Here is an 18,825-nt window from a genome sequence, read left to right as displayed (position 1 = left end):
GATGGACAAACCCAACAAACATAGATTCATAGATACTAAGGTCAGAAGGGACCATTCTGATCATCTAGTCCGACCTCCTGCACAGCGCAGGCCACAGAAACTCACCCACCCACTCCTATGAAAAACCTCACCCATGTCTGAGCTATTGAAGTCCTTAAATCATGGTTCAAAGACTTCAAGGAGCAGAGAAGCCTCCCTCAAGTCAACCATGCCCCATGCTACAGAGGAAGGCGAAAAACCTCCAGGGCCTCTCCAATCTGCCCTGGAGGAAAATTCCTTCCCGACCCCAAATATGGCAATCAGCTAAACCCTGAGCATATGGGCAAGATTCACCAGCCAGATACCCAGGAAAGAATTTTCTATAGTAACTCAGATCCCATCCATCTAATATCCCATCTCAGGGGTTTTGGCCTATTTACCCTGAATATTTAAAGATCAATTACTTACCAAAATCCCATTATCCCATCATACCATCTCCTCCATAAACTTACATCTGCTCTGGCATCCCATTTCAACAGGATGCACCATCCATACATATCACAACAGATGTCTCGCTGATCAACGGGGGGACTCACTTAAATCAACGCACCACCCAGGGCAAATTGTCCCCCACAGAAACGCATCTATACGTAAACCTGCTCGAATTACGCTGAAATGCATGCCTCCACTTCCTCCCTCTTATATGAGACAAAACAATAAGGATCCTGACAGACAACGTTGCATGTATGTTCTTTATCAACCGTCAGGGTGGAGCACATTCTCACTCCTTACGCACAGAGGACTTAAAACTATGGAACTGGTGCATAAAGCAGAACATCGCTATTACAGCATCTTACCTCCCGGGTCGACTGAATATAATGGCGGACACATTAAGCAGACATTTTTCCCAAGAGCACGAATGGGAACTGAATGATGAAATAACACATAATATTTTTCACAGGTGGGGATCCCCACACATAGACCTGTTTGCGATGCCAGCAAACAAGAAATGCCCAAAGTTCTGCTCATGAGCAGGGCGAGGAACACGATCCCTAGGGGACACTTTCCTCATCAAATGGAATGCTCTTCTTCTATATGCGTTCCCACTGATGTCTCTGATCTCAAGAGTAGTACACAAAATACGAACTGATAAGGCCAAAATAATACTCATAGTACCAACATGGCCCAGACAGACTTGGTTTCCTTACCTGATACGCATGGCGATATGAACACCATTCACTCTCCCTCACCTACCGAATTTTCTCTCACAGGACAACGATCAGGTTCTCCATCTGGACCCGGTGAAACTTCACCTGAAGGCATGGCTGCTTCATGGTTTCAACACTATGAACTAGCCTGCTCAGAACAAATAAAATACGTGTTAATAAACAGTAGGAAACATAGTCTGCATACTACTTACCACCAAAAATGGAAAAGATTCTTTGTATGGTGCCAGAACAAACAAATATCTGCAAGCCAGGCACCACTCCCACTAATTCTGGAATATCTACTATTCCTAAAGAACTCAGGGATCGCTACGAGCTCTCTGCAGGTTCATCTCACGCACATCAACAAGTGGACGGGTCCTCAATATTCGCTCATCCGATTACTAAGCGATTTTTATGGTCATACAGAATAGGTACCCGGACATCTGCGAACCAACATCAGCATGGGATTTAAATCTCCAGCTCAAAAGTCTAACCAGAGCACCATTTGAGCCTTTAGCCACCTGCTCATTACTTCACTTATCTATGAAAATGGCATTCCTGATCGCCATTACATGGGCACGAAGGGTCAGCGAGATAGGGGCTCTCATGGTTCATTCCTCATACACAATGTTCTTGAAGGATAAAGTGACACTTAGAACATGCCCAAAATTTATTCCCAAAGTATAAATCTCAACCAGCTGATTCACTTGCCTACATTTCATCCTAACCTACATAATAATGCCCAAGAGGCGGTCCTGCATACACTAGATGTCTGCCGTGCCTTGGCCTTTTATCTGGATAGAACGAAACCCTTCTGAAAATCCCCCAGACTATTTGTGTCAACGACAGAACGATCAAAGGGATCTGCCATATCTATGCAAAGATTAACTAAATGGATATCTAGCGGTATACATATGTGCTATTCACTACACAACACTGAAGCCCATCCAGGCGTCAGATCACACTCGACAACAGCCTTATTGACTTCCATAGCATTCCTACATAATGCGCCCATTCTAGACATATGCAGAGCAGCTACCTGGGCATCTGAACACACATTCACAAACCATTATGGCATCATACTCAATTCAAGATCAGACACAAGACTAGGCCTCACTGTACTAGCCTCAGCAATGAATGCAACTCTGAAGTCCCTTCCCTCCTTGTGAGGGCACTGCTCTACATTCACCTAACGTGGAGCACCCACAGGGACAGCACTCGAAGAAGAAGAGAAGGTTACTCACCTTGTGCAGTAACTGAGATTCTTCGAGATGTGTGTCCCTGTGTGCTCTTCACTACCCATCCTCCTCCCCTCTACTTTGGAGTATGAGGTAAACACTCCACAGTATAGAAGGAACTGAAGGAATTGGGGCATGCGCATGCTACATGAGGCACCAGCGGCTCCGTGAGATTGCTACTGCACACGCGCACCCTGACCAGACACTGCTAACGAAAACCTCCCATCAACAGCGCTGGGACGCACCAACACCTAAAGTGGAGCACCTACTGGGACAGCACTTGAGGAAGCTCAGTTACTATACAAGCTGAGTAACCTTCTCTTAAGGGCAATGCGAGAGTGATAATTGGTAATTGTGAATGCAGGATCCTTGACAAGACTGAGGCTTCCTCTCCTTCCTGATGGGCTCTCTAATTTGGTCTGTCAAGAGTGTAAAGATGGCCCTGGCACTGCAGCCACTGGGTTATTTCCACAAGGCCCCTGGAGGAGCCTGCTTTCTTTCTGTCTGCTGCTCGTTTCCTCCTGTTCTCCATGAATTGCTTGCTGCACCAGGAGACTGCTACAGATGCTTTGCTGGTATAGCAGTGCTGGCAGAGCCTCCTAGTGTAGATACAGCTTATGCAACAAAAGGTGTTTTTCTGTCAGCACAGTAAAACCATCTCCATGAAGAAAAGGAGTACTTGTGGCACCTTAGAGACTAACAAATTTATTAGAGCATAAACTTGCATGAGCTACAGCTCACTTCATCGGATGAAGTGAGCTGTAGCTCACGAAAGCTTATGCTCTAATAAATTTGTTAGTCTCTAAGGTGCCACAAGTACTCCTTTTCTTTTTGCAAATACAGACTAACACGGCTGCTACTCTGAAACCTGTCATCTCCATGAAGAATCATAGGACTGGAAGGAACCTCAAGAGGTAGTCTAGTCCAGCCCCCTGCACTTGTGGCAGGAATAAGTATTATCTAGACCAGAGGTGGGCAAACTACGGCCTGCGGATCCTCCTGACCAACCCCTGAGCTCCTGGCCTGGGAGGCTAGTCCCCGGCCCCTCCCCTACTGTTCCCCCTAGCCTGCAGCCTCAGCGCGCCACTGGCGCAATGCTCTGGGCGTCCGGGCAGAGCAGTTGCAGAGCTGCAGCCTGACCCAGTACTCAGGGCGGCGCGGCTGTAGGGCCGTCAGCCACCGATGCTCCAGACAGTGCGGTAAGGGGGCAGGAGGGGTTGGATAGAGAGCAGGGGAGTTCAGGGGTGAGGTTGAGGCCATCAGGAGTTGTGGTCGGGGTGGTCAGGGGGTGGGGAACAGGGGAGTTGGATGGGGCAGGGGTCTCGAGGGGCGGTCAGGAATGGAGTGGGTTGGATGGGGTGGCAGGGAGAAGTCAGAGGTGGAGGGTCCAGGGGTGGTCAGGGGACAGGGAGCAGGGGGTGGTGGATGGGGCAGGAGTCCTGGGGGGGCCATCAGGGGACAGGGAACGGGGGGGTTGGATGGGGCAGGAGCCCCGGGGGAGCTGTCGGGGGAGAGAAGCGGGGGGGTCAGATAGGAGGCAGGGGCTGGATGATGCCTGGCTGTTTGGGGAGACACAGCCTCTCCTAACCGGCCCTCCATACAATTTTGGAAACCCTATGTAGCCCTCAGTCCAAAAGGTTTGCCCGCCCCTGATCTAGACCATCCTTGACAGGTGTTTGTCTAACCTGCTTGTAAAAATCTCCAGTGATGGAGATTCCACAACCTCCCTAGGCAATTTATTCCAGTGCTTAACCATCCTGACAGGAAGTTTTTCCTAATGTCCAACTTAAACCTTCCTTGCTGCAATTTAAGCTTATTGCTTCTTGTCCTATCCTCAGAAGTTAAGAACAAACAATTTTTCTCTCTCCTCTTTGTAACAACCTTTTATGTACTTGAAAACTGTTATCAGCTCTCCTCTCAGTCTTCTCTTTTCCGGACGAAACAAACCCAATTTTTTCAATCTTCCCTCATAGGACATGTTTTCTTGACCTTTAATCATTTTTGTTGCTCTTCTCTGGACTTTCTCCAATTTGTCCACATCTTTCTTGAAATGTGGCGCCCAGAACTGGACACAATACTCCAGTTGAGGCCTAATCAGTGCAGCATAGAGAGGAAGAATTACTTCTCGTGTCTTGCTTACAATACTCCTGCTAATGCATCCCAGAATGATGTTCTCTTTTTTTGCAATAGTGTTACACTGTTGACTCATATTTATCTTGTGGTCCACTCTGATCCCCAGATCCCTTTCCGCAGTACTCCTTCTTAGGCAGTCATTTCCCATTTTGTATGTGTGCAACTGATTGTTCCTTCCTAAGTGGAGTACTTTGCATTTGTCCTTATTGAATTTCATCCCATTTACTTCAGACCATTTCTCCAGTTTGTTCAGATCATTTTGAATTATAATCCTATCCTCCAAAGCACTTGCAACCCCTCCCAGCTTGGTATTGTCCGCAAACTTTCTATGTGTGTTATCTTTGCCATTATTCAAATCAGTGATGAAGATATTGAACAGAACTGGACCCAGAACTGAACCCTGTGGATTCCCATTCATTATGCCCTTCCAGCATGACTGTGAACCACTGATGATTACTTTCTGGGAACGGTTTTCCAACCAACCAGCTATCCACCCACCTTATAGTAGCTCCATCTAGGTTGCATTTCCCTAGTTTGTTTACGAGAAAGTCATGTGAGACAGTATCAAAAGCTTTATTAAAGTCAAGATATACCACGTCTACCGCTTCCCTCTAACTATAAGCTTAAGAATATTAGCTAAGCCTTCAGAAGCACTCTTCTGTCATCAGGGCTGCATCTGCACAGGGGGGTTTGCTGACATAGTGATGTCAACAGGGGTGGGGGAGTTAATACCACTCTGACATAGGTGTGCCAGCAAGGTTGTGTTGTAGATCGGGGCGGGGATAGAGAACAGGGCAAAGATGGGGTTAAACTGAGGGCGGGGATCCCGGGATTGGAAGTCTTCTGGGAGGGCTGAGCACTGTAGCCTGCACTGGGGGAAGAGACAGAGAGGCCATGGGGAAATGGCAGGGTGCAGGTGCTATGTGCTGGCTGCGGGACAACTTCAGTTTTTGGGGAGGTGTTTCTCTGCTCCCTGTCAAGGGAGAGGCTAACTCTGAGGGTCTGTCAGAGGCATGCTGACAGAGAGAGGCTGTTCTCTCTGGCTAACTCCCCTTCGTTCTCCTGGCCTTACTCGGGGCTTTAGTGGCAGTGCAATTGTCAGGTGGTTTGTGCCCCACAAACCTCCTGGAAGTTGTCTCCAGTGCAGACTCTGGGGACTGGGGGTAGGGTCTTTGAGGGAATGGTGGGGGCAACTCCCACCAGAGGTGCTTTAGTCTCTGTCTCGGTTTTGTGGCTGATACATGCTGCAGGGAGTCTCTCGTGCAGAGGAGCCTTTCCAACTCTGAGCCGTGGAGAGACCGGCCTATTGGAAGGGAGATGCAAGAACCCTGAACGCAGCTCAGAGGCAATGCCACCGTGGGGAGGCTTCCATATTTATTTCATTTTGCATTTCTGCTCCAGTCGTTTTGCGCTCTAATGAGCAAGAGGAAAATAAATGGGAAGCAAGAAGAGAAGGGGACTGGTGGTCAGCATGCCTTGGTTAAGTGCGGGAAGCACCTTAATTGTTAGTCAGGGCTTGTCAGCTGCATCACAGGAGCTCTGGATAAAGTGTTCCAGTGAAGAAGATAATTGAAAATCAAAAAAGACTTTGTTAATTTGATTAGGCAGAGCCGTAGTTGAATTGTTCTTCATCAAAAGAGATTTAATTTTGACATGCAATTAAATCCTTCTGCTGTATTGCTGCCCTGCTCATTCCCAGCAATGGGGATGGCTTGGCAGAAGGGGAGAGGGAGCTTTAAAGGATGGCAAAAAGCTTAGCGGTGCGAGAGGGGGATGGAAAGGCTGTCAGAGAGGGGAAGGCACAGGGAAAGAGCAGCTGGAAGGAAACTGAAGGAATAATGGGACTGAGAATGGGATAGAGAGACGGTGTGGGAGAGAATGGGAGTCATTGCACAAGGAGGCATGAGAGGGTAATTTTTCTGGGGTTGCAGAGAGCCTGCTCTGCCTGGGGGGCATGGTCACATTCTGGTGTCATTAGCTTGGTGCTGTGCGCAATGAAAGGGTTAACCTGGGTGAGTCCTGTGCAGAGGCCATTGCCAGAATCCATTTGCTGTCATTAGCAGATCTTACCAATTAATGCTGACTTTGACGTACGTGTTATAATTGTGTAAAATAATTGCATTAGTGTAACATGCCGGTGGAGTGCAAGGCAGCCCGGCCTCCACTCTGTCTCCTAAACTATTCTGCAAACCTTAGCTGCCCTGGTCTCCCCTCATCCCAGCCCTGATGGTTTCCAGCACAGCTGTCTGCTATAGGGAGGTCTTCAAACTGGCCTCAAAATGGCAAACAGATCCACTCACACGGTGTGACTCCATTTTCTTCACTCCTCATTCCTCCTTTTGGGGACTCTGCTAATAACAACCATGGTGGAGGAAGGGCTCTTGGATTTTAAATTGCCCAGGGATGGCTCTGGGTGACGAGTATGGATTTCACAAGGCAGCTGCCCTGGTGCCCCTCAGAGGTCAGCAGAAAAGGACCTCTCCCTACCTGTTGTTGTTTTAGCCTGCAAGCTGAGCCATGCCCTGTCACCATAGGCAGGAGGCCAGAGACGCTGCAACAATTGCACTTGGGATATGTCCTCAAGCAGGGATAAAAGACCTGCAGCGTGGCTGTGGCTGGCCTAGATCAGCTGACAACAGGCTCGGGCTGTGGGGCTGGAAATCACTTGTGTCGATGTTCGGCCTTGGGATCTCACGGGATCCCAGAGCTTGGGCTCTAGCCCAAGCCTGAATGTCTACACAGTGATTTTTCAGCCCCTGAGCCCCAATAGCCCAAGTCAGCTGACATGGGCCAGCTGGTCTTCGTTTTTTTTTTTTGTTTTGTTTTGTTTTTTATATCCCTGTACACATTCCATTGGAGACCAAGGGTAGAAACCTTTGAGAATAGATCTTGTTTTTGCTGCTTGCGTAGTGACACGGTGCAGACAGAGTCTGTTTGGACAGGGATGCCCACAGGGGACAGGCGTTCCATGGGACTCTCCTGTCGAGACCAAGTAGCCCCTGGTGCCTGGATGTGGGGGCTGAGGAGCCAAGGTCCGAGGGAACATGGAAACTGCCAGCCGTGGTTAGAGAGTGGAATTCCAGTTGAAACTGTAAGCTGGGCAGCAGAGGAGGTGCCTCGGAAAGGCAAAGCCATTTGGAGGCTGGACACCGCTCACTCTGTTCCCGGTGTAGAAGGAAAACCCCAATGAAGGAAGAGGCCCGACTGTGTTCTGTGCCTTGCCTGGCAACCTGCCACATGATGCTTCGCTTCTTTCTGTCTCTAAATGGGCAATGGACTTCAGCAGGAGCACCATCCTTTCCTCTCCATCCCTCAGCTGGGGGGAAATAATTGAGCAGGGGACAAAGAGGCCAGGCTTAATTTAGTGGATTCATTTTGTTCACAGGGGAATGTTACCTCTCTGGCAATATTTTGAGAGGGATTTGACTAAACAGTTGGTTTAGCGTGGGGGCCACAAGCTGATTTATCCCAGGCACACGGGGCCTCCTGCAAGACTGCAGCTCCCTATTGGTGCGGGGAGATTGGAGGAGCTGCAGCGCCCAAAGCGGGGCTCTCCACAAACTCCTGCTCCTCACAGTGTTGGTGAGGGCAGAGGATTATTGCTGGAGCAGTAATCTCTCTGCTGCACAAACAAGGGGAGGTGGGATTGCAGGATAAAATCCCACCATTGGGGCTGCGAATTCAGAGCTAGCAGTGAGAGCAGGAGGACAGTGGGATGCGATGCTGTTTTAAAATGTGAGAGAAATATTTAATTTAGCCTGTAGTCAGAGCAAAGAAAGGCCCTGCAAAGGGGTAGGGGCTTAAGAGAAAGTCCAAGAGGCATCTGTTTACTGCAGTTGGATTTTCCACTCCATTTTCACCCATGGCAACAAAGGTCACAGTTAAATGGAGTTTGCAGCTCATAGTCTACATCACAAAACCATTGCAGTTTGACACCACTTAGCATAGTTACTAGTGCCTCTCTATCCAGGCTGCAGCATAACTGTATTGGTGTGGGACTAGACTAGCAGGCAGCACCGCAGGTCAGGATTGAGGGGTGTCAGCAGAGCTGGATGGATGGCTGCAGGGCTGAAATAGCAGGGGATGCAGGAGGTCAGGACTGAGGCATCGGCAGAGCTGGGCAGGAGACTTTTTGGCTAGTGGATTAATTCTCTCATTTTTCCAGATTATCTTTAAAATTCAACAAACCTCAACACAAACAAACCTCTCCCATTTTCTTTGCTGTCTCTAGCGTCTCAGACAGCTAATTAGCTGGTTGAGTTTCCAAGTTCTTGGCCATTAGCAAATCATGCTGCTGTACTAGAGATGGGCCCTGCGCTGTACCAGCTCATTGTACATTGTACTCAATCTTGGCACTAATGCTTGGAGTTCTGGGCACCAGGGGATTGAGGCTGCTCTGATTTAATTCCTCTTAGACTGGTGTGGAGCCATAAGGAGACTCCATTTCTATTGCTGTTCTACCTGCCGGCCCGGGTGGAGCTGCTTGAAGAGGAGATGGACTGGACTGAGCAATGTCACTGTCCACTGAAGGGCCATTAATGCGAATGAACACCTGACAGGAACTCGGGCTTCTCATCTCGTGGCAGGGCAGGGAACAGCATCTTGCTGCTCACTGGAATCAGTTCTGATCATGCAGAGCAGGCTGCCTTCCATGGCACAGACAACACTCCACTGTGCACACAGTTCTCCTCCTCAGGAGAAGATGTGGGAGAGAGTGAAGGATGTTAATCATGCAGCTTAGTGCAGGGGTTTTCAACCTTTTTCATTTGTGGACCCCTAAAAAGTTTCAGATGGAGGCACAGACCCCTTTGGAGATCTTAGACATATCTGCAGGGGTCCGTGGGCACAGATGGAGAACCACTGTCTCAGTGCACTGCTGGAAGATGTTCAGAAACTACAGTGATGAGGGTGGGATAAGAATCTGAACAGAATAGAATAGAGAACACAGGTGCGAGAATCCTTCCTTCTTCCTCTTCCTGCCTTACCTCACCCTGTTTTGCCAGGTTGGTACTGGGTGTAATCCTGCCCCTAGTTACTCCTGGGTAATTCCAGTGGCTTCAGCTCTCACTGGTTGCCCAACATGTGGATTGTTCTACTTCCCAGGGGTAAGAGGGCTTGTCACAGATCCGCAGGATCGGTGCTATGCCCCCAGCATTGGAACAGTTTTTAGGAGGGATTTTTTCACTGGGCCAGGCCTCCAAGGGGTCTCTTCCTTCAGGGTAGGCCGTGTGGCCTCACTGCCTCCTGAGTCTGAACCTCTGGAGCTTCAGCACTCCTGCTTCAACACCGTGAGCTGTGTTCAGTGAGTCCTGAAGGAGACGTGCACTCTTCAGGGATTAATGCTCCTCACCAAAGATTTGCAGTGACACTTAAACACCTGCTGTCAAAACAGTCAGGTTTGTTAGTAAACAGGCACAGAGCATAGGAAGTCCCTAGGTTAGCATAGAGAAAAGAGAAAGCATCATCCAAGTCCGTTCTGGTTAGCCCAGAGCCCAGCCAAGTTGCAGTGAACTCCGCGTTCAGGCTCTGACTTGCTTGGTCTGACCTCCATAGTCATTTCCCAGGTGAGACCTCAGACTCTTTCCAGTTGCCAACTTTTATCCACCATCTCACACCTTTGCAGTCCTTTGTTCTTGAGCTGGGGGATGTTGCTCAGCTTTCCTGCTGAGAAGTGGAAAACTCCATTTCTCTCTGAGGTGTCGATTGCTAGGTGTCAGTGCTCTGGTGATTGGATTTGCCCTTGTCTCTGTTGATGTGGGGTAGGCCTCGGACAGTCTTTTTTTAATGACTCATTCAAGCTCAGTGAGCTGAGTGACATTCATTCCTATGTCTCATAGCCTCCCTAAGACCAAACAGTCCTTTCAGTGCGTACACATTTTAATTCCAATGTAGGTGTGTGCATGCCCCGAGTATGGTTGCTGGAATTTTTCCCTTAGTGGTACATCGAGTCAGCTCCAGCGCTTTCTGGTGCCATGCGCTCATGGCACCAATATAAAGGGCTCTGTCAACCGCACACCCCTTCACTTCCTTCTTAGCAATTGTGATGGTTGTTGGAACTTCCCTCACTGCTCAGGCAATTTTTTCTCAGTGGTTTTTTCTTCTCTTTCTTATGTATATAGTTATTGTAAAAAGAATGAGGAGTACTTGTGGCACCTTAGAGACTAGCAAATTTATTTGAACATAAGCTTTTGTGGGCTAAAACCCACTTCATCGGATACATGCAGTGGAAAATACAGTAGGAAGACGTGTGTGTGTGTGTGTGTGTGTGTGTGTGTGTGTGTGTGTGTGTGTATACACACACACACACACACACACGCGATGAAAAAATGGGTGTTGCCATACCCCCTATAACGAGAGTGATCAGTTAAGGCGAGTTGTTATCACTAGGAGAAAAAAAACCTTTTGTAGTGATAATCAGGATGGCCCATTTCCAACAGTTGAAAAAAAGTTGTGAGTAATAGTAGGGGGAAAAATAAGCATGGGGAAATAGTTTTACTTTGTGTAATGACCCATCCACTCCCAGGCTCTATTCAAGCCTAATTTAATGGTGTCCAGTTTGCAAATTAATTCCAATTCAGCAGTTTCTCGTTGGAGTCTGTTTTTAAAGATTTTTTGTTGTAGTATTGCAACTTTTAGGTCTGTAATCGAGTGACCATGGAGATTGAAGTGTGTTCCAACTGGTTTTTGAATGTTATAATTCTTGATGTCCGATTTGTGTCCATTTATTCTTTTACATAGAGACTGTCTAGTTTGACCAATGTACATGGCAGAGGGGCATTCCTGGCACATGATGGCATATATCACATTGGTGGATGTGCAGGTGAACGAGCCTCTGATAGTGTGGCTGACGTGATTAGGCCCTAATATGGTGTCCCCTGAATAGATATGTGGGCAGAGTTGGCAACGGGCTTTGTTGCAAGGATAGGTTCCTGGGTTAGTGGTTCTGTTGTGTGGTGTGTGGTTGCTGGTGAGTATTTGCTTCAGGTTGGGGGGCTGTCTGCAAGCAAGGACTGGCCTGTCTCCCAAGATCTGTGAGAGTGATGGGTCGTCCTTCAGGATAGGTTGTAGATCCTTGATGATGCGTTGGAGAGGTTTTAGTCGGGGCTGAAGGTGATGGCTAGTGGCGTTCTGTTATTTTCTTTGTTGGGCCTGTCCTGTAGTAGGTGACTTCTGGGTACTCCTCTGGCTCTGTCAATCTGTTTCTTCACTTCAGCAGGTGGGTATTGTAGTTGTAAGAATGCTTGATAGAGATCTTGTAGGAGTTTGTCTCTGTCTGAGGGGTTGGAGCAAATGCGGTTGTATCATAGAGCTTGGCTGTAGACAATGTATCCTGTGGTGTGTTCTGGATGAAAGGTGGAGGCAAGTAGGTAGGAATAGCGATCAGTAGGTTTCCGGTATAGGGTGGTGTTTGTGACCATAGCTTATTAGCACCGTAGTGTCCACGAAGTGGATCTCTTGTGTGGATTGGTCCAGGCTGAGGCTGATGGTGGGATGGAAATTGTTGAAATCATGGTGGAATTCCTCAAGGGCTTCTTTTCCATGGGTACAGATGGTGAAGATGTCATCAATGTAGCGCAAGTAGAGTAGGGGCATGAGGGGACGAGAGCTGAGGAAACGTTGTTCTAAGTCAGCCATAAAAATGTTGGCATACTGTGGGGCCATGCGGGTACCCATTGCAGTGCCGCTGATTTGAAGGTATACATTGTCCCCAAATGTGAAATAGTTATGGGTGAGGACAAAGTCACAAAGTTCAGCCACCAGGTTAGCCGTGACAGTATCGGGGATACTGTTCCTGACGGCTTGTAGTCCATCTTTGTGTGGAATGTTGGTGTAGAGGCTTCTACATGCATAGTGGCTAGGATGGTGTTTTCAGGAAGATCACCAATGGATTGTAGTTTCCTCAGGAAGTCAGTGGTGTCTCGAAGATAGCTGGGAGTGCTGGTAGTGTAGGGCCGGAGGAGGGAGTCTACATAGCCAGACAATCCTGCTGTCAGGGTGCCAATGCCTGAGATGATGGGGTGTCCAGGATTTCCAGGTTTATGGATCTTGGGTAGCAGATAGAATATCCCTGGTAAGGCTTGTAGGGGTGTGTCTGTGCAGATTTGTTCTTGTGCTTTTTCAGGGAGTTTCTTGAGCAAATGTTGTAGTTTCTTTTGGTAACCCTCAGTGGGATCAGAAGTTAATGGCTTGTAGAAAGTGGTGTTGGAGAGCTGCCTAGCAGCCTCTCGTTCATATTCCCACCTATTCATGACGACGACAGCACCTCCTTTGTCAGCCGTTTTGATGATGATGTCAGAGTTGTTTCTGAGGCTGTGGATAGTTATTGTAGTTTACTCTGTTTGTTAGTAGTAGTTTTACTAGTTAATGAGTTTTGGACGCCTCCGCACTTGGTTGGAGAGGCTTGTCGGCTCCCCAGTGCTGGGGCATGCCTCGGTCACTGGGCTTCAAGCCCTGTGTTTCCTGTGGCAAGTCGGTTCCTTTGAGCGACCTGCACTCAAGCTGTCTCAAATGCTGAGGAGAAGCTCATCAGAAAGATCATTGCCAGATCTGTAGGGACCTCAGACCCCGCACCAAGAAAGACCAGCAGGTGAAGTTGGAAGTCCTTCTCATAGAGACAGCCCTCAGACCAGTGTCGGAGCTGCACTTGGACTTGGCACCAAGCACCTCAGCTTCAGTGCGGAGTGCTCCTCCTGCCAGTTGAGAGTCACGGCACTGATCCTCCTCCCCGGTGCCTAAGAAGCAGCACCATAAGCACAAGGAGAAGAGTTGTTCCCCAGTGCTGAAAGGAAGTAGGCAAGGGATCTGGATAGAGCGAGACTTGTGTCAGGTTGCTGTCCCTCTCTGGAACCGCCGCAGCCACCTCCGTCAACCTTGGTACTCCGCAAGCTCTGCTAACTCTGGCACGGGAAGTGCTGTCCTCCAGCAATCACTGTACTGGTCAGTTTGCAGTAACGTCAACCCCAGAGGCATTTGCGGCTGCTCGATACCTGCTCCCTCTCCCAGTCCCAGAGTCCCCGGATGTTCGGGACTCTGCACCTCTGGTACCAATGAGTGGCAGAAAGCCATTCCCCAGCTTTCGTGCAGCACCATGGCCACGCTCTAGGGGAAAAACCCCTAGGGGAGCCTCGGCTCACATTTCTCCATGATGTCGTTCGCCGGCTCTGAGAGGGTCAGCACCGCCTTGGTCTCCTCACCGCAGCTCGTCTTCCTCATCGTAGTCTGAAGTGGTATCCTACTCTCCCCACTGTCAGGCCCGCCCACACTACTCCCCGCGCTATTACTACCCTGCTCTGGCCTCGGGCGTTTTGGTGCCCCTCAACGCTGGGCCTTGGGGACCAGGGGGATTGGTACCTGTGCAATGGCCTTTTTGGAACCTGTGAGGGTTCCAGGGCACTGTTTTGAGGCATTCATGTTCTGTGGCTTCAGAAAGTAGGGCACCTCTGGTATCGCACTGTGAGATCCCCAACCCAGGCTCCAGTGCTGAGCCCAGTGCCAAACCTCAAGAGAAGGTCCCACAGGTCTCGGTAGAGACAGAGGAAGGGGCAGAGGCCCCTTAACCAGCCTTAGCATCTTTTTCCTCTTCCCCAGATGAGGCGGTGTGTCTCCACTTCAAGATGACCAGAAGGCCCACCAGGACCTATTAAAGTGGTTGGCTTTGAACTTGGGTATCCAAGCTGAAATTGTAAAAGAGATGACACATGGGTTACTGGATATTTTGTCATCTGCAGGTCCCTGAAGAGTGGCTCTATCCTTTAATAAGGCGATCATGGACCTGATTAGAGTGCTCTGGAAGACCCCCACTTCCCTCCCTCCTACAGCCAAAAGGACAGAGCACAAATACTTCGTAATAGCCAACTGTATGCATTTCTGTTTTCACAACCCCTCCAGGTCCCTAGTGGTGGTGATCACCAATGAGAAGGGCCATCAAGGTCAAGCGAACCCCACACCAAATGCAAAGTACCCTAAGAAACTGGATTGTTTGGCCGAAAAGCCTTCTCATCAGGTGGACTACAACTCCAAACAGCAAACCAGCAAGCTTTGCTAAGCTGCTATGATTTCAGTATGTGGGAGGTGATGCAAAAATTTAAAGACATGCTCCCTCAAGAGGCTGGACTAGAGCTTTCTTTGCTAGTGGAAGAAGGGAAGACAGTTGCCTGGGACTCCCTGCAGGCAGCCTTGGATGCCACTGATTCTGTGGCGAGATCGATGGCCACAGCTGTTACCATTCTCAGAAGTTCATGGTTATAGTCCTTGGGTTTTCCTCAGGAGGTATAGCAAACCCTCCGGGGTCTCCCATTCGAAGGGCCCTTGGTCTTTTCAGAGCAAACAGATGCCACACTCTATGGAGTTAAGGACTCTAAGGCAAACTTTAAATCTTTGGGTCAGTAAATGCCGGCAGTATCCAGAAAATGCTACAGGCCTCAACAGACTGGACGCTATTTTGCGTAGTCTGCCAGGCAAGACCAGCAGAGGAGGAAGAACAAAAAGTTCAGGCATAGACTCTCTCCACTGACCTCCTCCTCGGAGCCAATGCATTTTGCCCCTAGACACTCGGGCAGCTCAAAGCACTTGTTTTAACAAGATGCTAAAGGACAATATCTCAATCCCCTCAGTTCTGGATCCAGTTACCCCTTTATTTTCCATCTGACTCTCCTGCTTCCTCAGTGCTGGACCCAAATTATTGAAGACCATTGGGTTCTAAGTACAATAGAATTAGGTTATACCCTCCAATTTTTATCCACTCTGTCTTCCCATCCTCTTCCCTGTCCCTCTTCAAGGACCCTTGCCACAAGCAAATATTGGAACAAGAAGTCCAAATCCTTCCTTCAGGTTGGAGCTGTGGAAGGGGTTCCATACCATTTAAGAGGAGAGGGGTTTTATTCCCATCACTTACTAATTCTAAAAGCCAAAAGCTGGTCCAAGGCTCAGATGGAATCTGACATCCATCTCATCTGATTGACCTTCCAGGCCTTAGGCCTACTAATAATAAATGTTCAGAAATCCACCCTTACCCTTGTACAAAGAATAGAGTTCATAGTAGCAGTTCTCAACTCCGTATGGGCGAAGGCCTTACTTCCGGAGAATCATTTTCACTCAACCTTGACCCTGATAAGTTCCCTTTAGACGTATCCAATCACCACAGTCTGGACATGTTTGAGCCTACTGGACCACATGGTATCGTATGTGCTGAAACACACAAGGCTACATCTCGGACATCTCCAGACCTCGCTGGCCACAGTATATTTATCTTTGCATCAACACCTGGACATGGTACTCACCATCCCACCACAGAGCCTCAATTCGCTGATTAGTGGCTGAACCAACACAAGGTCTGTGCAAGCGTACCTTTTTCAAGGCTCTAATTGTCAGGGTCCCTAGTCCAATGCCTCGGTGCTGGTTTGGGCAACCCACCTAGGGCACCTCAGGATTCAAGTTATATGGTCCCAAGAAGAGCTCTCTTTTCATATCAATATCAGGGAGCACAGGGGAGCCTGCCTAGCCTGCCAAGCATTCCTACCCGACATTACAGACAAGATGGTTTCGGTTCTCACGGACAATATGACTGCCATGCACTACATCAACAGGTAGGGCATAGCACGTTCTTCCCCCGCATGTCTGGAGGCAATCTTGCTGTGAGAGTTCTGCATCACACACACAATTTATCTAGAAGCATCTTACCTGCCAGGTACACAGAACCAACTCGCGAATCACCTTAGCAGGTCCTTTTCCACTCACCACGAGTGGCCCCTGCAATGGAACATCTTCCAGTGGTGGGGGACTCCCCTGATTGACCTGTTTGCTACCTGTGACAACAGAAAATGCCATCACTTCTGCTCCCTGTGGGGCCACAGCCTGGGGTCTCTTACGGACGCCTTCCTGTTAGCATAGACAGCTCATCTGTATTATGCTTTTTCCCCCATTCGATTGATACACAAGGTTCTAACGAAGATCAAGCAGGACTGAGTATGGGTCATCCTCGTAGCCCCAGCATGGCCCAGACAGCACTGGTTCACCACCCTGTCAAGCCTTTTGGTGGAGACCCCAATCCAGCTTCTGCTACCCTTAGACCTGATCTCCCAAGACCATGGTTAACTGCTCTTCCCTAACCGCAGCTCTCTTCATTTGATGGCCTGGAACTACCTGAAGAGCATGCTTGCTTCAGAGCAGATCCATAGAATCCTAGAGAATAGAAAACCCTCCACCAAGGCGACTTACCTGGCAAAGTGGAAACAGTTCTCCACCTGATCTTCCCAGCATGATGTCCCACCTGCACAGTTCTCATTGAAACTTATTTTGGAGTACCGTCTGGCCTTTTCTTCAATTAAGGTCCACCTGGTGGCCATTTCAGCCTTCCATCCTAAGATCAACAACAGGTTGATCTTTTGGCACGAAATCTTAATCCGTTTTCTCGAAGGTCTGGAGAGGGTGTGCCCTCAGATAAAGGAACCGATCCCTCCTTGGAGCCTGAACCTTGTCCTGTCAAAGCTGATAGGCCTACCATTTGAGCCCCTAGTGACATGATCGCTGTTGCCCCCTCCTGGAAAGTAGCCTTCACTTCAGCCAGGAGGGTTTCGGAGATCCGAGCCCTCACATCGTAAACCCCATAAACCATCTGCTTCAAAGATAAAGTACAGCTGCGCCCGCATCCAAAATTCCTCCTGAAAATGGTCTCACAATTCCACCGCAGCCAAGCAATTTTTCGACCTATATTCTACCCTAACCCTCATGCAAATAGGGAGGAGCTGTGCCTGTACTCCTCAGGTGTTAGACAGGCCCTGCCGTTTTATATTCAAAGGGCCAAACCATTTTGCAGATCGACTCAGCTGTTCATAGCAATAGCTGAGAGAAAGAAGAGGCTCCCCATCTCTGCCCAGAGGATTTAGTCTTGGCTTACCTCATGTATCCAGGCATGTTACAAACTCGCAAGAGTCCTTCCTGTGGCTAACCTGAGTGTTCATTCCACAAGATCTCAGGCCTCTTCGGCTGCTTTCCTAGCTCAAGCCCCTATTCAAGATATCTGCATGGCAGCAATCTGGTCCTTGGCGCACATGTTCTCAGCGCTCTATGCTATTATCCAAGAGGCCAGAGATGATGCAACTTCAGCCGTGCAGTTTTGTAGTCAGCTTGTCCTTGAACTCTAAGCCCACTGTGCAACTGCTTATGAGTCACCTACCTTGGAATGGACATGTGCAACACTTGAAGAAGAAAAAACGGTTAGTAATCTTTCTATAACTGTTGTTCTTTGAGATGTATTGCACATGTCCATTCCAAGACCTTTCCTCTGTCCCCCCCCTTATCGCAGTCAGCTGGTAAAAAGAAATTGAAGGGGTGCGGAGTTGATGGGGCCCTTTATACTGGCGCTATGAGAGGATGGCACAACAGGGTGCTGGAGCCGATCCGATGGATACCATTAAGGGAAAAATTTCCAGGAACCGTGCTAGGGGCACACACACACCTACATTGGAATGGACGTGGAGAGAGGAGGGAGATCTTCCAGCTGTTGGAGCTACTTCACTTTAATCTCTCTCACAAGAGCTTTCTGTGATGGTTCTCAGGGTTCCCAGGACTCAGAGTCACGTTCTTATCCCCTGCCTTTAGCATGAGGTAGTCTCGCTTGTGCATAGCTGGGTGTCAGCTCTCCATCCCCACCAGTCTGTCAGCCATTCAAATATTCTCCTCAGGGTTATGCCAGCCCTTTGTTTGCCTTGCAGTTCGACAGTAGGTCCACCCTAGTTCCAAAGTCCCTTTTGAAGCATTTCCCTGTGAGATTAAGCCCCTGACACTGTTACAGGGAACAGCACACACCAGCTTAGACTCATAGGACTTCTATCCCCTGCACTCAAGGCAGGACTAAGTATTATCTAGACCATCCCTGACAGTGTTTCTCTAACCTGCTCTTAAAAATCTCCAATGACAGAGATTCCACAATCTCCCTGGGCAGCTCAGGATCTGCACTTTGCTTAATATCACAGCACTTAGATATATTTATAATGAAAACAAGAATAGGTTTATTATCAAATATTCAAGTGATAGTGAGTAAGGATATTGGAAACAAATGGTTACATATAAAACAAAATAATAACACGCTTTTCTAGAGATTAAACTTAACTAACAGGTTAACTCCCTGTCTAAAGAAGTATTATCTCACCCAAAGTCTTCTGCGGTGTATTCAGCCAAGACTGGTTGTGATCCTCTTTTCATGAATGCAAACACACTGTTTGTTTACTTCCTAGGTGCAGCGTGAGGGGTGTTGTCTTTGCCATCCA

At 48.6% G+C, this 18,825-nt stretch overlaps 1 protein-coding gene across 10 annotated transcripts in view; it reads left to right on the top strand.

Moving 5' to 3' along the window:
* RBFOX3 (RNA binding fox-1 homolog 3) overlaps positions 1-18,825 on the top strand; it is a 357,239-nt gene that overhangs the window by 164,415 nt on the left and 173,999 nt on the right. The window contains exon 1 of one of the 10 annotated variants that reach the window (XM_043496586.1): positions 14,543-14,561. The exons of the other annotated variants lie outside the window; for them this stretch is intronic. The gene's annotated coding sequence lies outside the window, so the exon portion shown is untranslated. Of the gene's footprint in view, positions 1-14,542; positions 14,562-18,825 lie in introns of those variants that run through there. 10 annotated transcript variants of the gene reach the window in all.

This window comes from Dermochelys coriacea, chromosome 14 (genome assembly GCF_009764565.3).
Source record: "Dermochelys coriacea isolate rDerCor1 chromosome 14, rDerCor1.pri.v4, whole genome shotgun sequence".
NCBI lineage: Eukaryota > Metazoa > Chordata > Testudines > Dermochelyidae > Dermochelys > Dermochelys coriacea.
This window is presented reverse-complemented; position numbering and strand designations above follow the sequence as displayed.